Below are 11,051 nucleotides of genomic sequence, written 5' to 3' on the forward strand. Positions count from 1 at the left end.
ATGAGGTTGTGATGGCCTTTTATATGCTTGACAGAAAAGTCATATCTTGCAAACGAATCTTTAAGTCTGAGTAATTACGGATCAGGAAGAGTTTTATTTTTGAAATCAAGGACCTTAGAAAATGATGAATTATCCACACAGACCTCCAAATTATAACCTTTAAGATGGAAATCAAAATTTTGAATTCCATACTTTACCGTAAGAATCTCTTTGTAGATGGTGTGATAGTACTTTTCTGATTCTTTAAACTGGCCACTAGCATGTCCACAGTAGTGTTTCTTGTCCTTATCTTCTTCAATGATGATGGTTCCCCAATAATGGTCACTTGCGCCTGTTTGCAGGATTCTTTTCGCTATGCTTGGAATCTTCAGAGGTGGAGGTGACTGGGCCACTTTCTTTAATGTTATAACAGCGGCTATCTGTTCTGTTCCCCACTGAGGAGGATTCTTCTTCAGCATTTTTGACAGATGGCTAGTATGTTCAGTTACGCATGGAATAAAGTCTTTGAGATAATTGATTATTCTCAGGAACTATTGAATCTGCTTTACAGTGAAGTTCTTATCTGGAAACGTCAATAATTCTCAAGCTATGTGTGGGCCAAGCTGAAACTTTCCTTGGAATATCTGCATCCCTAGGGATTCCACTTGGGTTTCTCCTATCTGGCTTTTCTTTTCAGATAGCATGATGCCATGTTGATCCACAATTTAATGGAATTAGGCCAGTAAGACTTTATGGGCCTCTACTTCTTTTGAGAATAACAAGATGTCATCTATGTAGATCAAGGCACTGTACAAGATGGACTCAAAGATTTGGGCCATTGTTGGTTGAATAATGTTGGGGCCATCTTAAGTCCAAATGGCAAGACTCGCCATTGGTACTGTGCGTCTAGAATGCAGAAGGCTGTTTTAGGCCTATCTTTTGGATCAATTTCCAGTTGCCAAAATTCTCCTTCGAGGTTAACTTTGAGAAGACCTAAGCTTTCTTTAGATGAGTGAATAGGGAGTTGATTCTTGTAATAGGGAATTTATCATCTTTTAGAAACAGGTTCAAAGTTTTGTAGTCAATTACTAACCTTTTCTTTCCACGGACCTATTCTAATCTTTTTTCTACATAGAAGGCCTGGCAAGCCCAATCTGACTTTGTGGGCTCGATTAATCATTGATTTAGAAGCTGTACACATTCTTCTCAGGGTAAGGCTAGATCTAATGGAGTCATTCATGGGTGAGTAGCCTTAGTTGGGTTGATATCTTCATTCTTCTTGAAGGGCAACTGTATGAAGAACTTTTGATTCTTCCATAAATGATTGGGATGCTGAAACTGATCATGACTCTCAGCACAACACTTCATTAGTTTATTCTTGATCTCTTCATAGTCAGTTGGAGCTTCTTTAATGGAGAACATCTTCAAAATGGTTGAGTAAGACTTGAATTGCTTTTTATACTTCAATCATGTAAGAAGGATTTGAAGATTCTTTGCTTGGCAGTATATGTCTATTCCAACAAGAAGATCTTTGTCTAGTAGCGAGCTTCTAAGGATTCTTGTCCATATGATACATACAGGTAAGAACTTAATACTAATTTTTAATTTGGCAATCAGTTATGTCTTGAATACTTCAGTAGCCTTGAAATATTCAATGTGTGGTATCTAAAAATCACGAGGAAGGACTTTTGGATTCATCATCGTTCGCATCCATATAGGCGACCAAGTTTACTGGATTATCATATTTATGCTCGCAAGTGCACGTGTCGCTAACAAGTAATAAAGTGTACACAAGTACGGATATCGATCCCACGAGGAATGAATCACCAAAATATGTGTCGGGAGTTGTATAATCAACAAAACAAGTAAATGATGAATGTGGTAAAAATTCACTAAAATGATGTAAATAAAATGAATGCAACTAAATGCGGTTTAAAGTGACTAAGAGCAACAAGAATGTAGTGATGGAATGTAATTCAGTAGTGAAAATGAGCTAGGCCTGCTAACTTCCCCTCTACTGTAAGTCTGACTAGAATGTTACCAAGAATGCTGTAGCATTCTACTATCCTGTTAACAGAAACTCGTTGATGCATAAAGTTCTTCCGAATTGATTATGACTGCGGTCCTTTAAGCTATTTTTGACACATTCCTATGTGAATCCAGCTCTAGGACTGCAGAGTTAAGCTCAGGTTTCATTAAGTTATGCAAGGTGAATAATATATTCCTATCCCATCCACTAATCAACAACTCAGCAAGTTCATTGAACAAGCATCATTCATGCTAATCCGATTAAAACTAACCCTTCCAGTATTAATCTCAATCTTGTATCCTAAAGTTGATGGCCAATCAAGAATAGAAATAGACATTAGCTCACATGAATGAAAAAGAATAGTAGATTAATAGCATTTCAAAAACAACTTGTCATTCTTACAATATTGGTTCCATTAGCAAACCTAGCTACAGCAACTTAGTTCATAATGATAGTTACAAGATCCAAAGCTCCAGTATAATCCATATCTAGAATTAGTAGCTAAATGACAAAAGAGAGTTAAGCTAACAGAAGAAGAACAAGTTCAGCTGGATCTTGGATTCCTCTGTGGCCGGCCAACAATGTCCTTCAACTTCCAGCTCTCACGTCTCTGTATTTTCCTTCTAGGCTGAATATTACTTGATGTTCTTCTTTCTTCAGCTTTCCTCCGAAGCTTTTTCCTCTCTGAATAGTGCCTTTTTGTGTTTTCTGGTGTCTTAGTACTCTCCTGTGTGCTCTCTGTTTTTAAAACAGCAACTGTCTTCTTTTTATATTAATGCCCGATTCTCTTTCTTCCTCTTTTTCTCCCCCTGGCGGCTGCCAACTTGTCCTGAGAGAAACATTCCCTTCTAGGGTAACACAATGGCTAAGGTGTCACTGCTGATGCGCACAGTGGACCAAATTGACACCTCCTCAGCCAGCTCACACGGATTCCTTTTGTCTGCTTTGTCTAGCTAGTGCACTGACGTCAATCAGCTGCCAGTTAATCCCAGAATGCCGCCCAGAATGCTGCAGCATTTTAGCCTAGCAATTTCCTGCAAGGAACTCACATAGCATTAGCCAGTTTTTCACCTATTTTACTTCCAAATTACCAACTTTCACTTCAAGAGGTGCAACAATACAGAATTAGGCCAAAGTACATGCAACTCTACAAATCTAACTTAAAACATACAATAAACGAGAACAATCACTCATGGACACACAATTTTAGGCTATAAAACCAGTGGATAACTCTAATTTCTTAGAGTTATCAATTATCATATTTTAAAGTAGAGATCTGGACCTCAACATTTGGTAAAGGAGGAGTTGAAACAATAATGGAAACTTGTTCCATGTTGTAGACTAGAATATGATAGTCTACTCTTTCTTCTTTCATGTTATTAGGGCTTAAGTCTTCGTAAGCTGATTATGGGATGGCGAAGACTATCTCAACATCTGGTTCTTCTTATTCTGAGAACAGGGATTCCAGATCAACATCTTTTTTGTCACGGCTTGTTAAACTGGCTTGCAGTTGTTGAATGATTCTGGTTGACTTGACAGATTTCTTAGGACGGTTTTTTAATAATGTACTTTTTCTCCGTAGCTAAAATAGCGATCCGATTTTGGACTGCCACGTATTTTCCTACTGAAGAATCTAAATGTCCTTCCTTCTATCCTATTGGACCTTATGGGCCTGCGAGAACGTCTTGAAGGATCACAGTGGGAATGCCTTGGAGAGCCACAGGAACACCTATTTTCCTTACATTTGATATGGAAGTAAGGCTTTTTGCATGCCTTTTTTAACTTGGATCTTTCTTTCATCATGGAGGAAAATAGTTCCTGTGTCTCACAGAGCTTGTTGAGAGCCGCCAGTGCTAGTTTATGGATTTCTCCAATGGAGATATCCTTTAATTCTCTCTTGGTTGCAAGTAGAGACTGTTGTTCTGGCTGTAATTCTTGAAGAAGTGAGGAAAAGTATACTTGGCGGAGATTGGGATCATTAAATTCATTGAGCAAGTAGTACTGCCGAGACATTCTTTGATAATGAAACTCAATGTCTTTTCTTTTTAAAGAATAACATTTCATTTCAAAGTATTCCTGGCGCATCTGTTTATCAATCAAATTGTAGTCCCTGATGAACTCTTGGTATATAAGTCTAAGAATTCCTGCTGCAGTGTCCATCTTGATAAACTGGAGTTGCCTGTATCCTCCGAGACTCTGAAACCAATCTCTGATGGTACCAGTGAATTTGGAGGCAAATTCTCTGACGACAGCCTATAACTCTGCTCCAGGCTTTGTCATCTACAGATCAATCCATGCTCCGAACTCTGTCTCTCTATTATTCTGTTTATATGTCTCTCTATTATTCTGGAGATGCTTTATCAAAAGTGAACCAGAGCCCAGCTATTGGCTTAGAAAAGGCATTCTCTGATCGCTGTTGTGTATTAGGGGTTCTTCTACTATGGGAGAAGATGCTCCCATTTCTTTATGGGCCTGTTGATCATTAGACCCTGTGGAGGTAGCCATCAATAATCGTGTGATGTCCATGGTTTCTTCTGGTCCTTCAGAATCTTTTGAGTTGTTTGTTGTTTTAGATGAGCTATCCACTGTCTTAGATGGCTCTAAATCTGATACTGAGACTGTTTCTGGGCTGTTTCTATTCTTGAGGAGAGTGCCATGTGAGTAGGGGTGTATTCTGGCTCTTTCCCCTTCCCTTCTATAGCTAGTTTGGCCTTCTGTGGAACAGGCTCATCTTCTTCTAACGATAGACTCATTTTAGTGGTTTTTGGTTTTGAAGAATTTGGCCTTGCTGAAGCAGTTGGCTTTGACCAGATTTGGTCTCTGAAGATCTCATGTGTCATCTTGAAGATCTATGAATAGTCAGGATGAGATGAATATGAGTGTGAAGGGAAAAGTGAAGGTCCGAACGGAGGAAGTGGATAGGAAGGAGGATCAAACATTCTCCTTTCTCTTCTATCCAAATCTTCATCGATCTGTCTAAGCTCAGCTTTTAACCTCTGGATTAATACTTCCTTCCAGTCAAATTCTGGACCAACGTATCCCTGGTTGATGAGGTTTCTTAGGTCAGAGTCTAATTGCTTGATTCTTGACTAGAGGCTGTTGTAGAGCCTTCGTACATCATCACTGAGGCTGTCAAGCTTTTTGTCAGTAAGATTGGTCTGGGCTATGACCTTATAAACCTTTGTTTCAATCTTTTGTAATACCTGGTCTTATGCTTTGCGTTTTGAGTTTGCCAGTTCAACACTTCTTCTGCTTGGGACGAAGGCTTTGTTCTTCCATCTGGCTGTATCTCTGTGGTTGGTTATATGGTCGTGAGACCACCTTGGTTGTCTGGTCCATCTACCTTTTGAGAGCAGGGAAATCTCGATCATATGCTGAGAACATCGTACATGGTGTAGCACCTGATGTGGATGAATCCTCAAGTTTCTTCTTGAAAACCTAAGGACTATCTGGATCATCAGGATGGTACTGTATTCTAGTTGTCTGAGACTAGGGCTTGTAAGTTCCTTTCTTTCTCTTTCTGCTGCTTGGACGATCATCTTCCTTAATGTTGCGTAATTCTACAAGTGCACGGATTGTACAAGTAATAAGTGTACTGGAGTACAGATATCGTTCCCATAGAGATTGTGCTTAATTTGTGTTAATTATCGAAATTGAATTAGCTCTAAGATTATTCGAACAACTAATTACTGAGAAAGAAAAAAAATAACTAAATCTAAAATGAAGAAAATTAAACAAAATAACTAAAGAAAACTAATAAAATGCTCCAGGGATTCAATTTCACCTAATTATGTCACTGAGCATCCATTAATCATATCAATTGCGTTGTCTAGTTTAATAAAAGCTGAAATCTCTTAAACTCTCCAAAAGCCCCTCCCGGTAGTTAATCGGAAATATCCTACATCAATTAGTAAACTATATTCCTATAATTATCAATTAATTATGATTGGCTTAGCACGCAAATCCACCTTCCAGTAGCAATCTATGGCTTCCTAATCAACTAATTGGTGATCAATCAACTAGAGGCATTAAATCGCATAGAGTAATTATCTAACATAATTTAGACAACACAATTCATTTGAATAAATGAAAAATCAAAGCAACACAAATTAAGCAATATTGAAACCCTAGAACAAGAAAAATCAAACCATAATCACAAATAAAAATAAACAACACCAATAATTAAGCATTTTTTGAGATTACAAAAATAAAGAGAATAAAGATGGGAAAGAAATCGCCAAATGGAGATGTCACAAACTCCAAAATCTACTTCCCAAATCTTCATATTCCTTCTTTTTTGAAGCCCCAAAATGCCCTCTTCAATGGTGTTTACAAAATAAAATTACCTAAATCTAAAACTAAAAATAACTCCTAAAAATAAAATCCTACAGCTCTAAAAATAATTTTTTTTCTTTTTCTTCATTTCTCTCTTCCCTTCTTGTTCTCTGTTGCTGCTCGGCTGAGGACTAAGAAGAGTTGCTATCACCAAGCTGAAATTGCCTTTAATTACACGCACAAAGGAGAGAAGAAACCAAGATAAGTGGCAGCGCTGGATTAGGAGCAAGGAGATAGTGGGAGACAAGCTTGCCAAGTGGCGTGGGGAGAATGGCTGGAGCAATAATTTATCTGCCTAAAACTTACAGAAAGGAGAGTGAATATCACACACGCATCTTGACCCTCCGTTTCTTAATTTGACGGCTGAGATGGAGAATTTAGGATCCTTTCCACTCATGAGCGTGTGAAAATTATACAACTGATTCCCAATTCAAATTTTTGAACTTTTTCTTCATATTTTTTCCCCCAGTTTGCTCCAAAATAACATTTTAACTGACCAAACACCAAATTCAATTACACAAATGAGAAACCTAATTATTTTGGAAGGGAAACTAAAATAAAAATTACTAAAACTAAACTAAATAGACTAAAATAAAATAAAATAAATCTAAAATGAAAAGTATTCATTAAAATTTAAAATAAAGTAAAATAATATAAAATATGTGAATCTAAAAAACTAGCCACTTTAAATGCACAAAAATAGTGAAATAACTCTACTTTTAATAGAGTTATCACTTAACATCGTCAAGGTCCATCCAATAGTCACAGCCTAGGTCACACATAGAGGGATCAGTATCCCATATGAAGTGACCATTGATCTTGTCAGTAAAGATTTTCGATCCATCTGCTTCAAAGCTGTTGACAGGGATATCTTCTTCTGCATATATTGGTCTAATCATCAAGGATGGTGTTGTGCTAGAACTTTCATCAGAAGGTTAAAGATAGCTTTTACCTTTCTATCTTCAAATCGAACGAAGGTTGGATCAACTGTTGTCATGAGCCCAAGGATAGGGCCGTGATTTTTTTTCAAAATTTAACTTAATTAAATTGGAGTGTTGAACTAAATCACAAAATAATTACATAAATATCAATATAGTTTCCTCCAGAGACTTTCTTTCACAAATAATATTTAAAACAGTCCATTAAGTCCAAGAAAAATAGTACAACTTAGGGACAATGTCGACCAATACAGTTTGCATACAGAAATACAGTACATCTTAGAATTTAAAACCGTAAATCCGAAACAAACGTACCGCTTCGAAACTCGCATCTTCAATCCATTGGCATCCACTTGTCACGCTGCAAATCTAAACTGCTAACTCTGGAAGAGGGGTTTAAAACATTGAAAACATAATAAAAGTGAGCGGAAGGCCCAGTAGGATATAATGTTATAAAACATTTTAAATAAAGGTACTCACAGTCCGAAGACATACACCCGGAACCGATCATCCTTTTTAGAAAAGGAAATACTCACATAGTAGAAAATATCTGTATAATGAAAGTGTGCAGCTCATCATACCACTGAACAAGGAGCGGTAAAATGTCTATCTAGTGAAAACTGCAGAGCCATAATTCCACTGAACAAGAAGTGGATCCGTACGGGTTTCAGGACCTACCGCTAAGGATGCGATTCCCAAATCCCGATCTCTGAGGCCACCATGCGTTGTATCATTCCTTAAAGTATTTCATTTTAAGAAATGATACTCTTTAAAATCTCATTTCCAAAATCATTGGAAAACTTAATAGCATTCTCATGCTATTCCTTTGAAATCATTTTCTTTAAACATGTTTTGTTCTAAAACATTTTCATTGGCCAAAATCATTTAAAATGAGGCTAACAAGGATATGGACCCGAATATCCTACCTCTCGGATGTCAAACCTAGGCTCGCCTTCCGTTCTCCTAGCCTCCGCTTTCCTTCAAGCTTTAATACTTGACCTTCTCCACTCTCCACTAGCTTTATCACACAAGCAATATCTTAGGAAATATTTCTCATTCCGAAAACGAATTAAGCTCAATTATGTTTAAATGTTTCCTATTAGTGTGCCTTGACTCAAATCCAATTTCACAAACGATTTTATAATCAGTTTGAGGGATCTTTAAAGATTGAAATCCAATCCATGAGTTTAGTTTCCTATTTAATTTCAGCTTAAAAACAACTTTTTAAAGAAATTTCGGTAGCATGCCGGCATAAATAGGAAAAATGCCAAACCTGCAAATCAAGTTCAATTTCAAAATAATTCTCCAGAATCCGTCAAAATCATATTCCAATCAACTGAACAAGTCTAATAACTGAAAACCCCTAAATTTCAATCAATTTCAACAACAATTGTTCAAATCCAAACCCTAACTCAAAATTATTCAAATCTAACCAAAATCAAACTTTCTCAAGCTTAAAATTCGAATCAAAGAGTGGGTTTCAAAGGGTTTTACCTTAAATCAGTTGATGGAGCTTTGTCTCCCTCAGTTTCTCCCATTTTCATTTTTTTTTAGGCTCTCAGCCAGCTAGCCAAGAGAGAGAACAGAGAGAGGGAGAAACGGCCGGAAAGGGAGAGAGAGAGAGACAACCGGCGGGAGAGAGATCCCAGAGAAAGTGGCTGGCGTGAAGGAAGAAAGAGAGGGAGATGGGTGGCGTGAGAGGAACCAGAGGAGAGAGAAAAGAAAGAAAGGAAAAGAGAGAGAGAGAGTTTGTGGTCTAAGCAGCCCACGGGAAGCAAAGGGAAAAAAAGAAAAAGAAAAGAAAGAAAAGAAAAAGAAAAGAAAGAAAAAAGGAAAGAAAAAGAAAATTAAAAGAAAATACATTAAAATGAAGTGTATTTTTAAAAACTTTTGAGGTGAAAATTGAAAAACTGAAAGTAATTTATAAGTCCTTAAAATAACTCGAAAACTTAATCTTTAATCACAAGATTAATCAGAAAAAATCAATTTTAGGCACACTAATATACACAATTAGCATAATTAAACATGTTTAATTCTAGAGGGTGTTACAGCTCTACCCTCCTTAAGGAATTTCGTCCTCGAAATTTGAGCTTCCCTTAGATATGAACATGCATGGATATCATTCTTGCATCGTTGTTTCTAATTCTCATGTAGCTTCCTCAATGCCATGGTGTTGCCACAACACCTTCACTAGCGGAATCTCACGACGACGTAAACTCTTCATCTTCCAATCGAGAATCTAAACTATTGCTTTCTCGTAAGTCGTGTCATACTGGATCGACATATCGTACCATTGTACAATAGCTTCCGGATCGGGTTCACACTCACGAAGCATAGAGCATGGAACACATTGTGCACGTGAGATAACTCACGAGGTAAGGCGAGGCGATAAGCAACAACACCGACTCGTTGCACGATTTGGAATGGTCCAATGTTTCTTGGCGTAGGTTTCCCTTTCACACCAAAATGAGTGATTCCTTTGAACAATGAAACTCTTAATAAGACAAAGTCACCTTCTATCAGCATAGCTCTTCATTTAATCAAACTTGGATTATCTAAACAGATTCCTTCAACTTGATCAGTCCTTTAATCTCATACATGAGCTGATTTAACGTCCGTTACGGAAACACGTGTAAACCATATTACGTGCCACTAAAGGATAGAAAATTGGTTTTGAATGAAAATAGACATTTAGGTCTTTCCAATGAGCTATCACATGCCCTATTTCAAATATTTTAAGCATTTCGAACACATCTTACAAGAAATTGAAATTCTGAAACTTCAACTTTTCAAGGCATTTTGAAAAGTTTCTAAGCGAAACTTCAACTACGCACATCTTAGCCTTCATTACTCCAAGCAGAGTGATTCCAAATGCTACAACTCACTAATGATGCACACTAGATGGTATGATTAGTGTCTTAAGTGCAGCGATCCCGATTCTAGAGGTTGGGGTTCAAATTCACACTTTCTGCGTTATGCCAAGAATGCAATTTTGACCTTTCTGACAGAAATGATCATAAACTATTCCACATAGATCTAACGGGTGTAATTCTAATTTTTGAATAAAGTAAAGACCTAGAGCTTCGAAACGAGTTATTATATGCTTAAATCTGAGCTCTCTAAGTACCTCAAAAACAGCTTCTAAGAAATCAAAATTCTATCATTTCCTGGTTTCGACAACTTTTGAGAAGTTTTTGACATGAAACTTCCAATGCGCACAACTCGGGTTACAAAACTCCAAATGACGTGATTCTAACTCCCACACATTACTAATAACATGTTCTAAATGGTAGCGATGGTGGTTTAGGTGCAGCAATCCTATTCCAAAAAGTAAGGGTCTCAGTTCTTTATTTTATCAATTCTTAGAAAATACAGCTTTGACGGCTGTTACAGGAATAATCATAAAATATTCTACACAGCTCCGAAAACTACAAAATCAGCATCTAATTGAAGTAGACATCTAGGAATTTTCAAAGAGCTATCATAAGCTTAGTTTCGGATAGGTTAAGGACTCTAAAAATACATTATACCAGATCAAAACGTGGCTGTTTTTCTGCAGACTTTCTACAAATCAAGCTTAACTTCAAAAATGCATAACTTGAGCTACGGTTGTCCATTTAAGGTGATTCTTACGGCTATACGAAGCTTAGGATGTCTAGTTTCCAATTATGTAACCCATTTATTCAAATTCATCTCCCAGGATTCTCAGAATTCAACAGTATCGAACCTGTCCAAGTTAGGTTCCTTGACACTATTTCCAACAAATTGAA

The sequence above is a fragment of the Morus notabilis genome, unplaced genomic scaffold, assembly GCF_000414095.1.
Source record: "Morus notabilis unplaced genomic scaffold, ASM41409v2 Scaffold35, whole genome shotgun sequence".
Lineage (NCBI taxonomy): Eukaryota > Viridiplantae > Streptophyta > Magnoliopsida > Rosales > Moraceae > Morus > Morus notabilis.